At 36.1% G+C, this 24,227-nt stretch overlaps 1 protein-coding gene across 1 annotated transcript in view; it reads left to right on the forward strand.

The window, feature by feature from the left end:
* Positions 1-24,227, forward strand: part of LOC127952388 (protein ELFN1-like) — a 95,858-nt gene that overhangs the window by 27,083 nt on the left and 44,548 nt on the right. Inside the window, exon 2 of the mRNA XM_052550798.1 lies at positions 19,919-19,983. The gene's annotated coding sequence lies outside the window, so the exon portion shown is untranslated. The remainder of the gene's footprint in view (positions 1-19,918; positions 19,984-24,227) is intronic.

The following is a 24,227-nucleotide window of genomic DNA, read 5'->3' on the forward strand; positions in this document are numbered from 1 at the left end:
TGGCAGGTGTGACTAAAGGAAGAAGAAACCGCAGTGACTTTGAGAGTTTGAACGTCTTTGTTTTGGAAGAAATGGCTGAGCTGACAAATCTTTTCTTCATTCATACCGTGATGTTGCCGTAGGACTTATAAGCTGAAAAGAGAGATGTCCTTTGTTGTTCTCCGAAGGCTCCTCTGCGTTACATCAAATGCATATTACTGTGCCCAGTAAAAAGAAAGCAACCCACAACACACAGAGAGGCAGAGGAGGACAGCCACGCTGGCAAAGCCATCAAAATGCCATATTTATTAGGAAAGTGCCCTAAGCAATATTACTAGCCTGTTGAGTGATATTTTAATTGAGTGATGCATTCCTTTTACAAGGAGAACAGTAGCAGTCCTTTCCTTTTCAACCAAGCATCAACACAGATCACATCAAGGGGAGATTTTGAGCATCATTAGTCTGGTGTGTACATTTCAGACTTATTTACTGACTGAGGGCATGGGAAACTAATGAAGTGAAAGACACTGAACGGGCAGTCATTAGGCAAGTGATCCATTTTGTGCGTGCAAGCGTCCTGCTGGCTCCTACTGGAACGGGCCGCTTGCGGATTCATTGTTCTAATGAAGTTGGCAAAAGCCACCCGGTGCCAGTATTGCGACAAATCACTGTCGAGCTGCCACCAAGTGAGACATTTTCAAGGCAAACAGTAAAAATCCAAGCATATTCTTTACTGAATATAGCTATGTGACAGAATGTGACACTTAAATGATGAGATTTTATGGTTTTAGAAGAAGATAAAAACACAAACAGTAAGAATTTGACACTTTAGCCACATATAATTATTTTCAATGTCTAAATACCAAAGTGGCAAGTAAGAAAAATAAGATAACAGACTTCGTAGATCTACTTAAAATGATCTTCATCTCACTAAAAATTAGATAATCTCAACTGGTTTGATATAATGCATGTAATATAATCACATGCCGACATTGTGACTTAAGTGTCCAACATTGTCCTTATAAACTATTGTTCAAAAGGATTAGTAAAATTTTTAAATGTGCTTGAAAGAAGTCTCGCAAGCTGTTTGATCAAAAATACAGTAAAAACAGTAACAAAGTGAAATGCTATTACAATTTCAAACTGTTTTGCATTTGAATATATTTTAGTGTAATTTATTCCTGTGATGCAAAGCTGCATTTTCAGCATCATTGCTCAGTCTTTTTTATGTATATAAATAAAAAACAGCATTTATTTGAAATTAACAGTGTATAAGTTTTGACTATCACTTTTGATAAATTTATAGCATCCTTGCTGAATAAAAGCATGAATTTCTTTTTGAATAACCATTGTATACAAACTAGAGTCAGATAATGTACTTTACCACAGTCCTATGTCACAAACACTTGATCTTCAGGTGACTTCTGCTGTGTTATTACTGCAGTGATTTTTCAAAATATGAACACTGTTTAAGCTACAAAAAATAATATTAATAAATAAATAAATACAAACAAATAAGCATTACTTCTTCTCCCCATGACAGTTGACTGGAGATAATGATATGGTGCGAGAGGCCTGACTAGTAAAATATTACACAAGCACTGTAGTTTGTCTAGGGGATAACACTAGCCAGGGTGTCTGTCTGCAACATAAGATCTGTCCCTGCATGATGCAAATTGATCTGGGAGTCAGTCCAAATAAGATGTATGCCTGTATTTGTGTGTGTAAATGTGTCAGCTCGGGGATGCTCAGAGAGAGGTCACTCATAGGTGAAATCACAACCTCCATCCCAATGGCATTCTACTGAATTTGGTCTGGCATGCATTTGTGGTGGTGAAATTGAACATACAGATTGTTATATAATAAACAGAAAGTAAACACTTGTATAAATACTAACTGAGATGTGTTAATGTGTAAAATGTATTGCTGTGAATTGATTCAATTGATTCAATTGCGTGGTAACACAAATTGCTAATCAGCCAATCACATGGCAGCAACTTTAGGGATCCAGATGTGGTGAAGACGACTTGCTGAAGTTTAAACAGAGGATCACAATGAGGAAGAAAGGGGATTTAAGTGACTTTGAACGTGGAATGGTTGTCACCCTTGTGGATGTCAGAGATCAGAGGAGAATAGGCAGACTGTTTAAAGATGATAAAATGGCAACAGTAACTCAAATAACCACTTGTTACAACCAAGGTATGCAGAAGACCATCTCTGAATGCACAACACGTCGAACCCTGAAGCAGATGGGCTACAGCACCAGAAGACCACACCGGGTGCCGCTCCTGTCAGCTAAGAACAGGAAACAGAGGCTACAATTTGCATTGGCTCACCAAAGTTGGACAATAGAAGAATGGGAAAATGTTGCCTGGTCTGATGAGTCTAGATTTCTGCTGTGACATTAAGATGGGAGGGTCAGAATTTGGAGTAAAGAACTTGAAAGCATGAATCCATCCTTCCTTTTCAACACCTTGTTGAATATATGCCACAAATAATTAATGCAGTTCTGAAGGGAAAAGTGGGTCCAACCCCCTAGCAACCCTACTAGCAAGGTGTACCTAATAAAGTGGCCAGTGTGTGTGTGTGTGTGTGTGTGTGTGTGTATATGCATGCACTACAGGACAAAAGTTTGAAATAATTAAAGGGAGTTCACCCAAAAATTAAAATTCTGTTATTAATTACTCACCCTCCAAATCTGTAAGACCTTTGTTCTTCTTCGGAATATTGTTGAATAAAGACATTTTTTTTTTTTTGGTTTTCTTTGCACACTAAAAGTATTCCTGTAGCTTCATAAAATGATGGTTGTACCACTGATGTGACATTGACTATTTTAACGATGTCCTTACTACATTTCTGGGCCTTGAGCATGGTAGTTTTGTTGATGTAAATGCAGGGTCTGAAAGCTCTCTTATAAATTTTTTTTTTTTTTTTTATCGTAATTTGTGTTCCGAAGATAAACAAAGGTCTTATGGGTTTGGAATGACAAGAAAGTGTTTTTTTTTTTAATTATTATTATTATTATTATTATTATTATTATTTGCATATTAATGTTTTTATGATAATCATATGTAAAAAAATTCTTTGAAAGTTCAAAAGGAGATTGTTTTATTTATTTTAAATATAAATCTTTTTTTAACTTTAAAAATATCTTCACTGTCAATTTTGATCAATTTTAAAGAATCCTTGCAGAATAATGTATTAATTGTCATTTTATAATCGTTCTTACATTTAACTTTTGAATGGCAGAGTATATCGGTTTCCAATTTGAAATTGTAGTATTTCATATAATTTTTTTTTTTTTTTTTTTTTTTTACTGATTTTACTATATTTGTGATCAAATAATTGCAGCCTTAGTGAGCATGAGATATATACAGTATCTATATCTATATCTATCTATATTAAAGACTTTTGACCAGTAATTTATTTGTGTCAAAGTCAACTCCAATTGCATATTTCAGTATTAAAGTATTAAAAATCAATAGCAGTATTAAATCCTTAGAGCTGGACCAAGAGGGAATGAAACGGAGTGAGAGAGAGACAGATCCTTCACTGTGATCTTGCATCACAAGCAGTCTGGCCGGCACTCAAGCCTTATCTAAAGCCATAGTGCCAGGGACTTAGCACCATATTTCACAGCAACCACACACAGTAACGCCACTGCATGCATTTGAAACAGCTCCAAGTCTGTGGTGTTTTTATGGAGTGTTAGAGAGACAAGGTATCTGTCACCCTGAGTGCAAGTGTGATGTCGACCAGCGCAAACGCAGAGTGCTGTACTCCGAGTCGTACTCAGGTGAACACAATCTCTGCCACGGCGTGCAAGGACTCGATGAATAATACATTCTGTGCAAAGGAATTCATTTGGATTACTCAAGAGCAAAGACAAATACCTTTTAAGTTCCATTTGATATGACTTGCTCAAGTAAATTATTAATTCTCTGAGGGGGAGGGTTCATGATGAATCCGACAAATGTTGCATTCAAACTACACGTCTGAGGTAGGCCTGTGCACTTTTGTGCTACTGTATCTCTGAAATACTCTAGGTTTGTGATGTTTATATCAGCCGGCAAGACCAGGGTGTTTTGATGCATTTAACAGTAATTTAACAGATGAGGTTTGTAAAGTAGAAATTGCTAAATGGTGTTGTAAACAACTTTTACATGCAGGCTCGGCACAGGATGCCTGCAAGGGAGCAAAAATCATGCTTTTATTGTCTCATTAATCTTGTTATACCGATCCAGTGAACATATTATATTTGCACACACAGACAAAAAAATAATAAATAAATAAATAATGCATTTATTCGGGAATATGAAACAAGATTAAAAAAAAGAAGCAATACAATGCACAATATATTGGTACTATATGGGTTATCAGTTAATATTTTTATTGTAATTATTATTGTTGTTGTTGTCGTTTATATTGGCTAATATTTAGTTTTTAATTGTGCTTATTTCCCCTGTTTTTAACTTTAGATTACTCTTGCCAATTTAAGCAAATCTAAGAATGGAGTTTTAAAATTATTATTATTATTGTTATTATTATTTATTTATTAAGACAAAATAGTGTAGAATTTAGCTCATCAATGCTGCACTTATTTGATTGTATTTCACAATATTACAGTTTTTATTACAATTCAAAATACAGTTTTCTATTTTAATATATGTGACCCTGGATCACAAAAGCAGTCATACCTAGCACAGGTATATTTCTAGTAATAGCCAACAATATATTGTATGGGTCAACATTATTGATTTAATTATTGACATTTTCTTTTATGCCAAAAAACATTAGGATATTAAGTAAATATCATGTTTTATGAAGATGAATTTTATGAATTTTATCAGATTTGGTGATCAGTATATATATATATATATATATATATATATATATATATATATATGTGTATATATATATATATATATATATATATATATATATATATATATATATATATATATATTTTTTTTTTTTTTTTTTTTTTTTTTTTGATCAAAAGAACGGCATTTTTGGAATAAAATCTTTATAAATAATAATAATAATAATAATAATAATAATAATAATAATAATAATAATAATAATAATAATAATAATAATAATAATAATAATCCAGATATCCACAAGTAGTAAGATATTTCTAAACTAAAAATGTTGAACTATGTTCATTTAGGAAATAATTATTGGTTTCGATGCAATGCTTGGTAAAAAAAATAAAATAATAATTTCTAAAAATCTTTGCGTATTTGCCAGTGTTTGATAAATGTCAGTGAAAATAGAAAAGATAAGACTGTCTAATGACATGTAAAAGGCTGAATGTCTCTTTGATAAGCAGGTTTCTTTTGGATGGATATTACACATGTGACTCTGTGCAACAGCTGTCCTACAAGCTTTGAAGAAAAGCACATTTGCTGTGAAATAAGCCCCTTTCATTCACACTCACAGATGCACCATGTTTCAGCGCTCCTCACAACATCACATAACCAACATGGTAAATGAGTAAGCCATTTTATGTGACTTTGGCTGATGGCTGTTCATTCGGTCAGAGTAATTCTCGCTGTTTAGATTCATATAATGAATCACTTTGATAATACTGGGCTAAATCTCATCTGGCAAATGGATTGGGCCTTGGTCTCCTCCGAACGGTATTGCTAGCCGTGAGCCTCAGCTCATCAATCTGTCATGAAGCATTGATTGGCACGTCATTGCCGTAAGATAGTTGGAGCAGTGGATGTGATTGACACAGCAGGAGTCCCTGCTTGGGCGCCACCTCTGTTGGCATAGTCGTCCTTTTCTAATGAGGAGGACCCAGTGTAGACACACGTAAACAATACGGCGAGAGAAGAGCACAAAGCAGGAGGGCAAGAGTGAATGTGCTGTCAACAAGCAAAATATAGACTAGTGCTATTTGTTGGAGGACAAGCTACGCTGCTTAGTAGCTGCTGAGAAATAATGTGGTTTCTTGGCTGATGTTTCTAGGCTCATTTCCTCTCTCTTATTTTGTTTTTTCATCTTCTTTTAGATGAGTTTGGAAAGCGAATATCATACGATTTTAATCACCTACCTGTTTAATCGTACTTCAGAGTGGCATTACGGTTTGCTAGCAAGCTTTCGCTATTGTTTATCCTATTTACAGCCTTCACTTTGATGGTAATGTGTTTGAAAAAGGGTCCAATTTTCCACTCAGAAATATTGAATTGATCAAGTTTAATCATGTCAGGTTATTCATTTCAAGATATCACCTCGGAGGGAGCGTTTCCATTTCTCTTCAGTCACTCTTGAGATGTATTCTGTCTGACATAGGCTTAATCGACAAGCGTTAATTGCTCATCCTCCTTTTGAAAGTCTGAAAAATTATATTCATTGTGCCACAATCCATTTCAAGTGATTTAAATGATTCGAATGAGAGGAAGTAGCGTAATAGACTGATTGCTGCCAGCAATTACAGTTTATTAAGTCAAACAGAAAATGCAGTGGTGAGAGTCAGTGTGCCAGGAATACATAAATTATTATCTAGGAATCATCTCCCTGTAAATAATTATCCGTTTAAAAAAACCTGCAGGAAATGTAAAGGTTTAAAGGGATAGTACATTAGCATAATATACTAGCCTTTATGGCGTTCCAAACCTGTGTTATTCTTTGGAATGCAAAATGAGAAATGTATTCGTTGTTCAGATATTCAGATTGGTACTGCAGATTTTTAGGCTTTTAAATGGATGGAAAAGTACCTTAAAAATATCATTAAAGTGGTTCATATATCTTCAATTTCAAGAATTTCAAGCCAGTGAACTCAAGAGCCAAAACAGTCTGATGACAGAAGACTTCAAATATGGTGCACAAGTCTTATGGATTATTTTTATGATATATTTATGGTGTTGTTTTGTAATTTTTGAGTTTGACAGCCTCAGCCCTTATCCACTTGGCTAGGATATTCTTCAAAACTCCACCTTTTGCTTTGCACATAAAGTCATAGATTTGAAACATTATAAATGAATGCATTTTTATTGCTTTAATTCAAATGTGCCCACATTAAAGTGAAGAGCCTAGAATCTTATCACAAATTCTCTGTAAACAGTGTCTTCCATGGTATATAAATAATCCGGTTTTGAATTATTAATTTTAACAGAGCTGAACTTCAATTTACATTGAAATAGGTCTCACGGTTTAAGTTCATTTCAAGCGGGATGTGTCTGTTCGAGTCTGTTTTATATGCACAGACACAGTGTGTGAGGTCTGCAGCGGTGCTTTTATTAAGGCTGCTGTGTGCGGCATGCATGTCTGATGGCAGACCGCCTTGCTGAGCTCTCCGTTGCTGAATGTTTGGCTGTGTGTCAGCATTGTGGCTTTATCTGATCCACAAGTGCATTACTAGTTCCTCTAAGTCCTTTTAATGAATCAACTGTGGCGAGACCCATCAATACCCAGACGTTGACTAATGCCCTGAGTGCAAACACTCTGCAAGTGAATCTTTCCATTATTGAGTGTTTTTAAACGCTGTTCTCGAAGTAAACGGCCAAAACAGACTACATGAGACCTGCATGCAATTATCTCAATATCGACTGAGGAATTCCATCATCATCAGACTTGGGTGCTTTCTGCTTTTTTAAGTAACATATTTTATTTAGGTGCCAGATTGCATGCTCTCTAAGGACAAAATGCAAAGCTAAAACAATCTTTTTGTTTGCTCAATGAAATGCGATTCTGCCTGGATGACCAAGGTTTTCATTATGTCTCAAGACTCCTCTTACCTGTGTTTTTATTTTTGGTTATTCTGCTGTGCAAAAGCTAAAAACACCAACTTCACATTTTGTCTTGAGTTATGGCCAAAGTGAGTGTCTTCGACTGTGACGTGACATGTGACAGGCGGTTTTGGCTCAGCTGTGCTGAGATTCAGAGAAAATGGAGTGTGAAAACTGAAATCAAATCAATCAAAATTCAATCTAAAAACTTTTGAAACTTTCTCTTTTCCCCCTTCCTTCATTGTTGGTGTAGTTACTTTCTTAGCCTTTATAGCTCAGTAATAAAGACCTCATGAAATCAAGTTTGGATGTTAGTCTGTGTCTGATAGCTTTGATGCCATGTATATCAATGGTTTAATTTAACATTTATAAAATTTGCAACATCACTGAAAAGAGATTTGCTCATATATTACAGGCAAAATAAAACTGTTTGTCAAGCTATCCAATGTCAATCTGTTTTAAGGTGGCTAATATATTTGCAGATTTCTATTATCATTCTCATTCAGCAGTTGCTGAACTCTCAAAGTACACAACCCCCAAACAATTTTTTTTTTTTTTTTGCTTGTTTTAGTTAGAAATCACACACTTCCCCTTTAAGGAACCATATTTGCTGAATTTCCTGATGTTAACTGTTGACTGTGAAAGTCTTTCACACAAGATCATTGTTTATTGACTCTGTCTGAAACTTTATTTCTCCTGACTGAAAAAGCTGGGTTTTAACAATGCCATCATGAATATGAACTTTTATGGTGCCATAACTGCCGAAAGCAGATAGTGGGCCATGTAAGAGCATGATATGTGGCCATGTGTGATTACTGGGGCTTCCATCAGCCGTTTAGCTGCACAGGCACAATGTGCTCTGACAAAAACAGCCTCACAAGGGGTTTAATGAGCACCCAGCGGATGAGATTCAACAACGGCAAATTGATTTTCCACATTTATCAATGGGGAATGTTTAAATGGGCAGGAATTAAAGCATGAAAGAGTTGAGAGGTAGTGCTGTCTGACGCTCGGCTCTCAGACCTGTAACCTTAGAGATGGAGCATGGGAGAGAGCTGCCTGGTGCGCTTACGGGGCAACAGCATGTACGGTACACATTACAGAAGGTGAGAGCGAGCTTGTTAAGTACATGCTGAAATGCCTTGCTCTGCAGTTTCTTTTCCATCATGCTTCCTGCAGGGCAGAGCGAAAGCTGGCTCCTTGCCGAACATACATCTGATGACGGGCCTTGCCTGTAAACTCGGCCAGGGCTGTGCCATCTCCCCATGAACAAGTCTTAGGTGAGCTACTGAGGATGACCCTGCACGTGTCAAAGCTTGGTTATTGTAGGTTTTCATGAAAGCGACTGCTCCGTGGCACTGTTTAAACTGTTTAAACTTCCTGTCATGCAGGACGCCTCGAATAAATGCTTTTAATTTGCAATCTGCACTTGTTTGTTTACAGATTTGGACTGCATCCCGCCGTTTGCTCCTCGCTGACAAGCAAGATGAAAATTCGGTCTTAATTTATCCACCTTCATCATGTTGTTGTTTATCCTGAAGAACACATGAGAATATATTATGAAAAATGTTTAAGCCATTTTGCCCATAAAATGAAAGTCAATTTGAAATTAATAATATATATTTATATTTTAATATTCATATATTGTTAATTAATATTGATGTTAATATTTTAAAGCGATCATCCAAAAACTCCAAACCTCTAGGACTTTTTATAAAGAATGTTGTAACCAAACTGTTTTAGTTACCATTGACTTCCATTGTATGAAGCAAAATTAATTAAATGAAAGTATAAACAACAAAACAGACAAATAAATAAAATAAAAATACTAAAACATTTCTCAAACTATCTTCTTTTATGTTACAGAGAAGAAAATGTCATAAGGTTTAATCCCACACAAAGGTGTTTAAATGACAGAATATTCATTTTTGGGTGAAGTATTACTTTAATTAAAAAATTGTCTTCGATCACATTCTTTTGCAGTCTCTTTACAGACAGGCAGCTTGCTAGATCCCTACACGTTTCACGATTCCTCCCTTTCAGACAACACCTTCATAAATTGCATTTGATGGACAAGATGAACTGCGGTGTTAATCATAAATTCATCAATGGCACGACAAAGTAGTCTTTTGTTGGTGGCGGTATGCTCCATCTGTCAGCTGAGTGAAGAAAAATGTTTGAAATGTGCGTTTGCTCCACTCAGTATAATTTTGTGCGGAAGTTGATATTATGAAATGTCAGCGCTAATTCATTCTGGTTGGCTAAAAGACGCTTTTATTGTTCTCCGAAGTTGAGCATTGTGCACTAGAAGCAGATAGAGTAGGGATGTTCAGATCTTATCATGAAAAAAGATGGACTCAGCAGCACGGTGTTATTCAATAGAGCTCCAGTGGTCTTCCTCATTGTCTGTGGAATTACCTCAGCCAAATTAGAGTCCAGCCACACTAATGGCCCTGATGACAATACTTATCCCACATCTATTCCTGGCAGGACTCGCCGACTGATTGGACACGCCGCAGGCCTTCATTTCATTCCCAGCCAGAGATTATCACAGCGATTGATCCAGAGCCGTGCAACATGAACAGACGCATTAAGGATTCCAAACCCTCCATCCTCGGTCAAAGGGTGAGGCGCAATGCCTCTATTGACTGATACGTTAATGTTGGATGAAGGACGAAAAGTTTCTCTGAAAATATAAGTGCTACCTCAGCTGAGAAATGCTTAAGAATATCTGGTATACAATGCACTGAAATAAGTGCAGACTCCAAAATGAACATTTGAGAACCACCATGTGACTAAAAAACGTTTTCGGGAGACAAATTAAAGAGATAGTTCACCCCAAAATGAAAATGCTGTCATTAATTACTCACCCTCATGTTGTTCCAAACCTGTAAGACCTTCCTACGTCTTCAGGGCACAAATTTGAGAGCTTTCTGACCCTGCATAGACAGCAACACAACTACCATGCTGGAATGTGTAAATTCTTGTGATTTTAAATATATACAAATCAGCATATTAAAATGACTTCTGAAGGATTATGTGACACTGATGATTGGAGTAGTGATGCTGTAAATTCAGCTTTGCTAATACAGAAATACATTATGTTAATAGGAAACAATTCACTTTAGATTTTATATTTTACAGAATGGTTTAACTTCAGACCTTGGTTAAGAGAGTCTCCTGCTGATAACGGTAGCTGAATTTAACAGTAGCTTTAGGTCATGTATACAAACAAGCTTAAAAAGGGTGTCTATTTTCGGCTACTACACTAGTAAGTTCATTGTTCCTGACTACTTGAGCTGTGAGAAACCTTTCCTTGAGGACTTGGGATAATTAGTTCCACTTTTGTCTCTTATTTCCTGATTAGACTCCAAAGTGCTGCACTTCTCTCTTTCAGCACCGTAAGGGAGACTACGGAGGAAATTAATCTTCGCACAACAAATACAAAAATATGATACGAGTCCATGTTTAATTAATAGCTCGCTGAACATCAAGAGTTGTTTTGATCCAAAAATAGATATATCAGCGAACTGTGCGCGCTCACACATTTATTAGGAAAACTGTTGATCTTTCAAGTCCTGTTTTTATGAGCGTCTGTTTTTATTAAACACCATCTTATCAACAGTGAATGTATTACTGGTAAATTAAAGTGTGCTTACAGAGCTATAGCTAGCTGAATGTCCTTGTGGTCATGTCAAGTGAACCATCCGCCGTTTCTGAAACGATCTCTTTATATATTAACTATGAGCAAGCAGTCATGCTTTGCCATGTTCCAGAAAACAATCCGGGATTACTTATTTATTGTGAACTCAATACATTCCATAGCTCTATATGCTCTGAAAAGATGATGCTCACAGCCAAACCTGAAGCTTATGATGAATGGGCCTGTTCATCCTTCCACCCTACATACTCCGTATAATAACTAATTACTGTCTGTGTCAGTCAAGATATCTTCTATAGATTAAGCACAAAAGTCATTACAGTGCTTTAGTTAGCTCTATAAGAGCTCCATCGTTGTATAATCCGTGAGAGCAAGAAAAGGATGGGTCGTACATTAATCTCATTTCCAAAAAGCTGTAATTCTGGCCATCCTTTGGAATATATTACAATTCCGACACAAATCTTTCCCATAAAAGAGGCCTGATAAATGAATGATTTCCCTTGAGCAAGGTGCACCACAAAACTGCCGAGACGAGCCGCGATAATGCATTCCAAAACACAACACTTGCTCTTTCTTTACACAGACGTGTACGTCTTGCACTCCATTAAAGTGGCTGTGACAAAAGAATGCAATGCGATTGACTGCCATTGTGAAACTGTAATGTGCTTTTATAGGGCAGATGCTAAGTGTACATCTTTTAAGTGGTGTTGCGTTGGGTTTGCCATTTGTAATGTTGACAGGTGGAGGCGTTAACTTTACATAACAGAGAACCTTACAGAATGACAAACTTTAAGACAAAATGGATGTTTCATGTGTCTGCATATTACATTTTGTTCTGGATTGGAAGTTAATGTGGTTGGAAACTTAAATAAAACTGTGGAGTGCAGCTAAAAAAGTAATTCGCAACAGATTAATGACACCTGAAAGTCTAAGAGAGGCTGAAAAGAGATACAAGAGGAAAACCTATTTAAAGAAATATTGCTTTGGGTAACAAAGTGTAACAATAAAAGCTGACTTAAAGAAGCAGTTAGTGCAGGTGTTGATATAATCACACTTTTCATTTATTCTCATGTGTACTCCGGGCTATTTGGTCTCTTAAAGCAGAAATAATCTTCAGACTTTCTCGTTTCTCTTTGAAATTATGTTGTATATATTAAATTTAGGAAAACTGCCATAGCAGATGTTTTTTTTTTTTTTTTTTTTTTTTTTTTTTTGCTCCACCCTGAGCAGATTTCGTGTTTTAGTTTTATTTTATAATGTCTGTATTTTATGCAAGTTAGAACAAAGTGATAGATCAAAATGCCAGAAGTAGATGAATCAATTAGGCATTGTGGATTTCAAAAACCTGGTGAGCCAGCCTGGAAATAGCCCCCATTAATATGCAATTTTCAATAATCAAATGTATACATCTGCTGTGAGTAATACTCAGCTGCAGTATAGGTCTGCCTCTTTATTTTGTGTCTGATGAACAACAAACAACAAGAAAGGAAATCCATTGCAGCATATGGCTGTATATCCCGCATGATACATCACAATTACGCTGCTGCTCCGTCCGGCTCGCAGAGGCCAATTAGAATATCCAGAGCATGATGTCAGACATCATTGGCATTTTGAGACAGATTGCGCTGTGCTAAAACATTCCTCCTCTCTCTTATGAGAACATATGAGCACTTCTGTGCGAAGTCAGGTTTCATTTTCAACAGTAATTCCTAAACTCACACAGATGGATGATTATGACTCTGGGCCAATGCATGATGTAATGATCTTACTCTCGCGGAACCAGACCCCAGCAAGAGGTCTGGTCCACATCGCAGCTTATTCTGCCCAAGAATTGCACATTTAGAAAGGAAGAGTATTTCTGAGCAAAATGTAAAGTGACAAGTCACAGTTTTAGTTTGTATGAAATGAAATAGTATTGACCATGATATGGGGCTGAACGATGTGTCCAAAATATTATCACAATAATCATTTCATACCATTAATGGGGAAGGAAAAACATTCTACATTTTTAGTAACCAAGCCCACCACCCCCAGATCTTTCTAATAATAAAAATAAACAATAACAATTATTATTATTATGACAACAACAACAATGATATTAATAATACTAATAATTCTTATATAATTTAATAATGGTCTCTCAGCCCCCCCCCCCCCCAGATTTACATAAATAATAACTAAATACACAAATAAGAGCTGTTAAAATATAGTTCTTAATCTTGATCTTAACTCTCTGTTTATTTAATTAACACAGTTTTTTTATCAAATTTATAGAAGAACTTGATATCCTTGATGCTCTGATAAATCTCACGTGTAATAATCATAGATTTAGGGTGAATAGTGTACGTCTTTTATGGTAGGAGTTCTCTATGTGAAAATGCCCCAGTAGATGTTGCCCTGACTGAACTTGTGTTGAATTTGTGCCAACACTGAGGGTATGTAAAGGCATCCCATCGGCCCTCCCTGGTAAAAACAAAAAATCAATCCAGAAAGGCAGTTCTGTAGCAAATGGCAGATTTCATGCTTTTATTCTTGGTCTGAGTGTTTTCTGGCTATTTGGAGGTCGAACAGTTCAAGTTTTACTCTCTCCTCATCTCACTAGGGGGAAGCCAACAGTGTGTCTTTTGCTTTTCTTCCTCCAGGCCTAACAGAGACAGAGTCACTCAGATGTGAAATCACGTTTACAGAGGTCTCTTCTGTTTTTTTTTCGTCGTCTCCGTCTCCTGCTGCTGCCAGTCCACAACACAAGGAAGCGTGCAATGTAATCAGACCGTCTCTTATTATAATTCTCTTGATGGTTTTTGTGTGCGTGTGATCCCATGAGTGTGGGACTTGATATCTCTCTGAGTGACAACACAATACCACAATGCCTTTTTTTTTTCTTTCCAATTAAAGGCATATTTATTATGTGGTCAAAATATTTCCTGTGTTACTCGATCACTGTCATATACAAATTGCTTCTTTTAGCCGTCTCTTTCAGTGGCGCTCTCCCTGCAGATCTGCAGCGTGGAGGTTGTCTTAAACCATATGTCAAAGAAGCCCCGCTCAAACGCAGAAGGTACCACCCCGGAGCATTAAAGGGATTCTCAGAAATGCTCAAGAGATGAGCCGCGTGACTATTGCGTCTTAAAATAAGCTGAAAATCAGCATTAGGGGCAGCCGCTATAGAGGAAGCCCCATCGGTCCTCACCAACGGCATCCATTCATTGAAAACCCTCCAGTCATCCTCTGACACTTGCACACGCTGTGCGGCTTCAAAGTCACAACACTTCTCTGATTATTCTCTCTGCTCTTGGCCGTCGTGGCAAAGGATCCACATTTGCTTTTCACCCTTATTAAGCGAATATTATTGCATGTTCTTTTTTATTTTTACTGTGTTTAATTTGTTATATTATTATTGAAAAATAAATATCAAGGGAAATATTTATACTTTAAAAATCTCAGAAGTTCAGTGGTGGCGGAATGAGGAATAACTCTAGGGTTTAATCCCGAAGGGGTTAATTTCATGACAGTAACTGCATTTTATCTCTCTTATTGCAGAAGTACTTTTTCAAATAAAAAGCTACTGTACACTGACAGCTACTGTATATATTGACATTAGTTCAAATTATTTGTAAATAGCTTCGCTTTAATTAAGAAAAAATAATCCTTCATAGAGTAGAAAAGCAATGTGTTAGAAAAGCACACATAAAAAGTGGCAAGAGCAATTTAGAAATGATTATTAAAATCGTTTTCGCTACAAACCAGTGTGCTTATGATTATGATAATAAATGCAAATAATATCATACCAAACACCAGTTTGCAGTAATAGCTAAGTGTAACATTTTGTATAGTGGAAGCCTTGGCACATTCACCTTACAAATGGTTGCGTCTTAAAAATAAAGTAGATAGAAAAGTGGCATGGTTTGCAGATTAAAGTTTATTGCACTTTGTGTTACAAAAACATGTTTTTTGCGAATATCCCATAGGTTGCTCTAAGTCCATTTTTTTTTTTTTTTTGTGGCTATATAAAGGACAGAGGTCGATAACATGCATAATGAAAGAAGCACAGATTTCTGTAGATAAAATGATCTTCATTACAATAATCTATAATAATTCTGTTTCCCTGCACGTCAATGTTTTTTTTTTTTTTTTTTTTTGTGCTTTTGTTTGTACAGGAAAACATTATTTTGCTAGTTTTTTACTGATTTACACTGAGAACAAGATAGTTAATATCTCTCCCCTTTTTTCAATTGTTTTGGTGTTGCACATGCAAACAGACATTCTGTATATTTCATAACAACCACATGCAGAGTTCAGCATGACTGGAATGAGCAGTGAAGTCAATAAAGCCCAGCTGACAGTATATTTCTCCTCTGTTGTTTGGGTTTGCCTGACTCCTTTTGGGAACAAATAGACTGACACACACTGACAATAAAAAGGCCTTGTCAGTTCGCGCCAAACAAATATGTCCTTCATATTTTTTTCTCTCTCTTTTTCTCGTTTGGCTCCTACACTGCTTCATTCTTCTTTAGTCCCTTGCTCTTTTTACCTTGAAACAAGGCCCTGTCTGTACCTGTGAGGATGAATAGAGGAACAAAAAGTCTCTTAATTCAAAACTGCTCTGATGCAGAGAGCAAGTGCTAAAGAGGGCATTAGACCAGTGCAGTTTATTAACATAAAACACGTCATTTTGCATCTGCCCAGGGAGTTCCAGACCGTAGGAACAGTTCCAAAGGTCAGGAGCACCAGGATGCCGAGGATAATGAGATTATACTGAAATCATCCAAAAGTCTGTGAGTAATGCTTCTGCACCAGGGACAATCCCTTTAACAGGTTTCTGTACTTTATTACAGTTGGCGTCAGTGATACATGTTATAAAGGTCATAAATGTTAAGAAACATAAATCATTTAGCTATATATTGGATAACATGCCATTAATGAACATTTCTATTAACAACATCGATGAAGGAAATCAATGGCTGTTGTGTGCAGTAAACACATTCGTCTGATGAAGGCGATCGGTTCAGATATTTAACCCGAGGGTGCTCCAGTTTTGCATTTCAAAAGAGCAGGTCTCTGAAGACGTTCAACGAACGTCTTCCGAGATGTTGTTGTTCTGTTTTTTTTTTTTTTTTTTCTGAAGCAGCTGCAGCAAAGCTAAAGAGGACCATGGCGGGGCTATTTTTGCCCACATACCCATGTGTAGCCTGCTTCACTTGTCAGCAGCTGAGCAGAGGCTATCAATCAGAGCTGAGCGGCAGTAGGATGCACGGGCCACTGTGAAGCTCGTGGTCAGTGTGCTGGTGATATGCTCCTCAGGACCATATGGGGTCTGATCTCCTGTGGGCACCGGCACATCCATGCTTGCATCACGTGTAGGTCAGGGTCTTGTCACAATGGCTATGTTCACACTGCAAGTCTTAGTACTTAATTCTTATTTAATGTTATGTAATATTTGTTCATTTGGCCAGTGTCAGATTGAAGTGTGAATAAGTGATGGTCTTGAATAGACCTCCATGTGCAATAGAACAACCTTCACAGCTTTCTTAACTAAGTACTGGTACAGTATATCAAATCCTTGTGGGGTTTTTTTGTATTTGCATTGCAAAATGGACCCGTGTAACATTTATCAGTTTGTGCTGATAAATGTAGTCGGCTTTTGCCTGCAGGAGCCGCTTTTAGGAGCTCCGGAGGGATAAAAGGAGAAGTAACAAGACCTCTGGATTTTGTGTTTTTGGTTCTGTTTGTGTATGCCAGTTGTCCGCAAGGACCTGTTGCTTTAATTTGTTATTAAAGTTTTGCTTGAATGTTTGTCGGTTCCCACCTCCTCCTTCTCAATCATTGACTTTGTTGCAAATATGTTATATACTGTATATATAAGCAATCCACTTTGTAAAACCACCATGAGCCCTTACCATCCCCTTTAGATTAATATTTGTATTATGTAAAACTCACCATGCAAATGAAATGTTAAAATTCTTTAAATTACTTATGATAATTCACAAACTAAACTAAACGATTGGACAATCAGAACTCGGTACTGTAACAAGCTGCTCAGAAACAGAAGCAAGTTTTCGACTTTTCTTTCCCCGTGCTAAATGGGTCAAGTGCAACTTTTGAAGTTCTTTAAAAAGAAGACAACAAAAGAGGTATACATTTTCCTTGATCGTAATTTAAAGACATTCTCCCACATTATGTTATTGTGCTGTATGTTTGACGAATTGAGAGATGATGGTAGTAGAGCTGACATATCAAGTAACTGCCAAAAAAAAAAAAAAAACACGTCCTTGAGAGTCCAAAAACATTCACTGCGTGGTGAAGCCTAATTAGGAGACAGTTAGCAATGAAAGAAAAAACTACCCATGTATGAGTTTTTTAATTTTTTATATTCCCTGCACAAGCAATGTACTTTTCTGAATATATTCTAATATTTCTGCGCGAGCACAAATGTGCTACTAATTTTATACGACAGTGCACAGCAACACGATGTTTCGTTCCTTGAATGAATCAAAATTTTCAGCCAGTGATTCAACAGACCATTCAGATGGACTCACTTGTTTCATTTCTAATAGAATCACACGTTTTGAATGAATTGTTTGATTTGAATGATTCAATAAATTTATATTCATTTATTAAAACATGGACTATTTTTTTATATTAAATGTTATTTATTTTAAAATATCAATTATTTTATAATATATATATATATATATATATATATATGGCTGTTGACATTTGGAGCTCCTCTTGGTTCCCGCATACAGGAAATGGCAGGGATGCTGGGGTTGTTGAGAGGGGCCACAGTTTGGGTTCAAGGTAGCATACGCCAGGGCAGCTGCAAAATCTGCCCTGCCAAGGACGCAGTGCTTCCAAAGCCTGCTCTGTGCCATTAAATGGGTCATTGACCAGCTAAATGGAGTCATTATGATGAGTAACTAAAAGAATAGCACCCAAATCCATGAACCTTGTCTCTGCGGAGCTCTGGGTTCCGCCGCTTTTGGGGTTTTACAGGCAATTGGTGTATGACAGCTGCCTGAGACCTCTTTCAAGGGAATGCAAATGATGCACCGACCAGCTAAATGCACCAAATCATCAATTCCCTGCTTTATTGACAGTTGCATTGCTGGAGATTTCCATGGGAAACCTATCTATTTATTTATTTATTTGAAAAAGGTATTAGCACTCTAAAAATCCTGAGATCTCTTTTAGTCTTTTAGAAAAACAGCTAACTGTGTGAATGCTAACAGGCTTGATATTAGCAAACGAAAGCTAACTCCTCTGGTACACACTATAGTCCTTGTTTACTTTATATCAATAGTGTGTGTCATAGCCTATGAGGAATATTTACATTTCCAACTTTTTAATCAGATTGCGTGTAAATACGGTAATGCCCAAGTTATTTTAGAAGCATTTATAAAGCTATTATAGTATTTAATAATATTTTGAATTATATTTTATTGTTATATTTTCAAATTTTGGTAGTTCAGTAATCAATTTTAGTAACTTTACTATGTGCTTTTGTCAGTTGGAATTGTCTTTTTATATTTTTAATAACTTTATTTTAATTTTGTTTTTTTTAGCACTTTTATTTACGTAGATATATTTAATTATAGTATTTATACATTTATTTGTAATTTTAGTATGTGATTTTGTCAGTTGTATTAGCTTTAGTTTTTATTTCTATTACCATTCATTCATTTTTATTTAAGTTTTATTTTAGCACATATTTATTTCAGTTAGATGCCAAGGCAACATTTCTATTTTTTTATGTTTTTCATCTAATTTTTATATTTCATTTCATGTAAGGTTTATCAAAAATTATTTTGATTAGTTTGAGTTTTAGTTTTAGTTAACAATGTATACTTGCTGATTAGCAGACTGTCGCTTGTCTTTCTTGAAGCTGTACTTATATTGTAGTTATGCTAAGGCTACTCATTCTGTTCAAATGTAATACCCGAAATCTAAAACTCAAACTTTATCCCTGTAATCGTCTTTTTGTTGGAATTTGTACATTGCTGTGCCGAACATTCATTAGCACTCTTGGTAGATGTGCATGGAGCTCACAGAAAAAGACATACTGAATTAATGGAGTGTTAATAATCGCTAACTCATTAGTGTCATCTTATTTGCATAGCATATCATTGCATCTTTTGAGCAGTGAATATTAATTTCCAAAGGCATGAAGTATTGCAAGATATAAATAAAGGAATTATCCATGGATAAACCACTCATCATGAAAAAAAAGTCAAAGCGTTAAAAAGAGCTGCTATGTAATATTATTTGTCCCATGTGCTTCTTTTTAGGCAAGTCAGAAGATGAAGCGCTAATAGGCTAGGACTTTCATGGTTGCTTGATTATTATTATTAATTTATTTCTTGTCAGTTTAAAAAGGTTAGTAAATGGCTCTGCATAATGAAAGTCCATCTTAATTTTTGCGCTTTTGTTTTGATGTCTAAGGCGAAGCCATTGCTCTTCCACATCCTAATGAGCAAAGTGACGTTGTATATATGTGAATGTGGAAATGAGCTTCTAATTAGTTTCTCCTTTTCTCCCACAGGGATTGGCCAGCTACTGATGGTGATTCTCAAGACATGCATGTGATCACTAGACAGTTTAACCAGGGTAAGTCCTCTTTGGAAAGGCTCCATGACCTGAATAGTGGCACGGCGTGAGGCTGCTCTAAAGCCCCAGTGTCCTCCTCTCTGATTGGATCTGCCCTTTTTAATTCGCTACTGTGAGCGTTAAGATTTCACATTCAGTTATCGCTCCCATATCTGTATAAGCTTTCAGACACTGAATGAACGTATACCCATGTTTGAAGTGTGATAACAGATGATTTGAGTTTGTTTCTGCTTCAGTTCTGTCTGCTGATCAAATTAAATCAGTTACAAGATGTGCTGAGTAAATAAGCAAAATAATTGCATAAATCAGTGTTTGCCTAGACAAACCTTCAAGTGACTGTGATTTGGAGGCAATCTGCTGTTTGTTTCATTCCTGTATTATATCAGACTTTCAGTCACCTTATATCCACAGCAATCAACTTTGCAACCGAGTTTGTTGTTTATTCCAAGGTTGTTTTTAATTGTGTGCCTATGCATACATGACCGTTGGGGCACATCATACTGTTTTCAGTGTCTAGGACCATTGGCTCCATGCTTTTCAGATGCTGTGTCAAGTTCAAATTAGTTTAGCTTTCATAAACCTGTCTGGAGACTACTGCAATTTAGTTTTATCGTGTTGACTGCTTTATATTTTGGTGGTACTTCATGCTTCAGTTGCTCTGATAGTTGAAAAATTCATTATTGCAATGTGTATAAATGTGGAAGCTGTCATTAATGAAATAAATACCATTAATCGTTCCAAATTAATGTGTTAAATTGATTGACACATTAAAAAAAAAATGTTTTGCTTTTTTTTTTGACAGGTAAAAGAACAATTGATGATAATGAATTTAAACAAATTAGTGCTGTTGAGTGATTAATCGCATTTAAAAGAAAAAAAAATGTTTACATAATATATGTATGTGCACTGTGTATATTCATTATGTATATATAAATACACACACATACGTTATATGTTTTGAAAATATTTATGTTGATACATGTATATGTTCATATTCTTATATTTTATATTATATAGAAATTTATAGAAATTTATTATTTACATTTTATATATTATATAGAAATAGAAATTTTTCTTAAATATATACATGCATGTCTTTGTATTTATATCAATATACAATAAATATACACAGTATACACACGTATATTATGTAAACAAAAACTTTTATTTTGGATGCAATTACTCGTTGGACAACAATAGTCAAAACAATAATAATAATACATTTTATTTGTAATGCGCCTTTCTTAATACTCAAAGTGCTACAACATGTACAAACAAAATACCAAGTCAAACACAATTAGAATATCATAAATAAAATCATAGTAATAGTCATTATCAATTAAAGGCTTCAATGAAAAGGTACATCTTAAGAAGTTTCTTAAAACAATCCAGGGAAGCAGCATTCCTAATAAACACAGGTAAAAAGCTTCAAAAAGAAAAGAATATTATACACTTTGGATGTAATGTGTTATGCTATTTAAAAATTCATATTTTTACAAAAGATAAAGGCTTGATCACTGGACCTTTCAGTGCCTTTTTTTTAAATTGTGAAAAATAAAACATTAAGCGAGAACCCGTGATATGGTATTCCAAAGCCACAGGACGCTGAAAGCCTCAGATCTATTTTCATTCATGTTTAATCATCATTGTCAGTTACACTTTAATTATCATCTCAGTCTGGATCTACAGCTGACAGCCTCTGCCCTCGTCTAGAGATCGCTGACATGGACGTCTACAGAAACCATTATGACAACTAAATTTTAGTATGAACGGGGCGATTCTTTGATGTGTCCTTATAAATCACATTAAGTGGCAAATATGAAAGAGCTTTAATATTTGATCATAGTGAATGGCCCAAGCAGTTTAATTTGCTTAGTTCTTATGGATATCCCTCTAGAAACCATGCACTTGCACCGTTTTGCCTCTGAGGCTATTCACTGACGGCAGCAGCCACGTGTGTTGACTTCTTGAATCTGTCCGTTGAGCTTTGGTGCATTCATTCTAGTTCACACTGGCTGATGCAACCCAGACTGTCAGTGGGGCAATGCCAAAGAGATTAGATGCTGCTTTACTCTGCTTGTCTTCACAGGGCAGAGAACTGAGCGCAGACAATCCTCCAAATACGCACCAATTCATTAACAGCCATCCATTCTCTATATTGCTTATCCTGTGTTGGGCTGCGAGACAATTCATTAAATGTGTAAATGAATGAGAGCAGTGCAAATACTTGAAAAAATATATTCCATGTTCAATACAAGTTAAGCTCACTCAACTGCATTTGTGGCAATAATGATAATAAATAATGTTGATTATCACAAAAAGTCATTTTGACTCAGCCTGTGTTTCTTAAAAAATAAAAATAACATGTCGTTATGAAATTGATTTACACAAAAAAAATGTAATAGTAATCCAGTACAGTCACCGAGAAACATGTGCAATTAAATTGCAATTACTTATGTAAACGTTAACGATACATAGGTGGTTACAACTGAATATTTTCTGTAAAAATCTAGGATATGTTGAATAATAGTAATTTGCTGCTTTGCCTTTTTTTGATGTGCATGATGTCTCTTGTCATTTAAAGGCTGTTTAGTAAAGCGATGCTCTTCAGATGCTTTTGATTGGTTCTCTTCTTTGAATTTGCAGTGCACCACATCTGCTACAGTAATTACATCAACCCACATTGCTGCTGAAAGCTTTAGGCTACAACTTGTCTGAGAGAAGATTAACCGATTAACAGATGAAAACGTTCGTTCAGAAATTTAGAAAAGTAATCAAAAAGTAACCAAATGTAATCAGTTGCATTACTTTTAATGAAAGTAATTTGAAATCGTAACACTACTTATTACGTTATAAATAGGGTAACTTTTATTCTGTAACCTATTACATTTCCAAAGTAACCTTCCTAACACTGGCTGTACTAAATGAAACGTATTTTAATGTTTATGGATTGGCCATGTTCACTTCCATTGCAAGTGACTCACTGCAGCCAAAATCTTTGCCTTCTGTACTGTATATATTTTTTTTTATACATAGTATAAACAGATACAGATACTATACATATATAGTATCTGTACACCTGACTATATGCTACTATATTGTCTATAGACCATATTCAGAACTATTCCTGCACATTCAATGCCCGGATTTTAAAGGGGGTGAAATGCTCGTTTTCACTCAATATCCTGTTAATCTTGAGTACCTATAGAGTAGTACTGCATCCTTCATAACTCCAAAAAGTCTTTAGTTTTATTATATTCATAAAAGAAAGATAGTCTGTACCGATTTTTCCCGGAAAAACACGAGTGGCTGGAGGCGTGACGTGTGGGCGGAGCTAAAGAATCACGAGCGCCAGTAGGCTTTTGGGTTGAGCGCGTCTGGAAGCTGTGACACCGTGAGGACAAAACCAACCAAAACAAACCACGACTAACAGTCATATTCAGCATATATTTATGATCCAGAATCAGATCCAGAGGCTGAAATTGAACAAGAGCAGCATCAGCAATCAGTGTCTATGTGGTATGTACTGAAACTGTATAAATTTGCTTAGCGTTTTTGGAAAATGACTAAGTTCCACTTTTTTTTTTTAAGCTGTACATGTGGAAAGTGCAGTTTGATGACAACATCGCATGTTGTTTACTTGATGTGCTTACGTGCCGATAGCTAAGTTAACAACACAGAGATATTTAAATCAGTTTTACTCGTGCAGTTTGATGACAACATCGCATGTTGTTTATTTGATGTGCTTACGCGCCGATAGCTAAGTTAACAACACAGAGATATTTGAAGCAGTTTTACTCACCGCATGCGGATCCAACACACGATCGTGACCCCTTTTCGTTGGGACTGCATTATCCTTAAGAAATAAATGATGTGCAAATCCGGCGTCAAACTGGGCCTTGTTTGTAAAACAAGCATCTTCGAAATGCAGGGAACAAACACAAACACTTGCACAACTCCGTTGATGCTCTGTAAAAATAAACTCCGTCCACTGGTCCCTTAATGCTGTTTCTCTTTTGGTAATCTGTGCAGGGTTGTCTTGCCCTGGCAACCAAAAACACACTCCTTTTGTGACATTTCGCGACGCTCTCGCTCTGATCAGTGAAGTCTGTTGTGCTCTCAGTGCTGTGCTATTCGGGAGCGCGCGCTCTTCAGGCAGACGTGCCCTCAGGACCTATATAAGGAAATTCCGCTCCATCTAACGTCACACAGAGCCGTACTCGAAAAAAACTTTCCGAAACTTG

Source organism: Carassius gibelio, chromosome B3 (genome assembly GCF_023724105.1).
Source record: "Carassius gibelio isolate Cgi1373 ecotype wild population from Czech Republic chromosome B3, carGib1.2-hapl.c, whole genome shotgun sequence".
In the NCBI taxonomy this organism is placed as follows: Eukaryota; Metazoa; Chordata; class Actinopteri; order Cypriniformes; family Cyprinidae; genus Carassius; species Carassius gibelio.